Raw genomic sequence first — 344 nt, forward strand, 5'->3', positions numbered from 1 at the left:
TATGTCTCTGCAGCATACATATAGGCAAAATTTAATTACCTTCTATCTTTCACCAGTACAAATCAAAAAGAGCTGCAGGAAGTAAACCATGCAGAGCTATGACTGGAGACTCAGCTATTCTGGCTCTGCCTAAAAGCCTTTACCTTTTGTTTCCAGTTGTGTAGCAGCAGGTAGCTCACCCCTCAGCACCCGAACCATGCCTTATTATACAGATGACTTTCTAGACAACAGGATGTCCCTAGTACAGGAATATAGGTGCAATTTGGTCTGATAAATTTAGGCCCAAGAACACGGTGTTCCCTCTGCTGTTTCTCACTCTTTTGTTCTCTCCTCCTCTGCCTGTC

This window comes from Aquila chrysaetos, chromosome 21 (assembly GCF_900496995.4).
Source record: "Aquila chrysaetos chrysaetos chromosome 21, bAquChr1.4, whole genome shotgun sequence".
Taxonomy (NCBI): Eukaryota; Metazoa; Chordata; class Aves; order Accipitriformes; family Accipitridae; genus Aquila; species Aquila chrysaetos.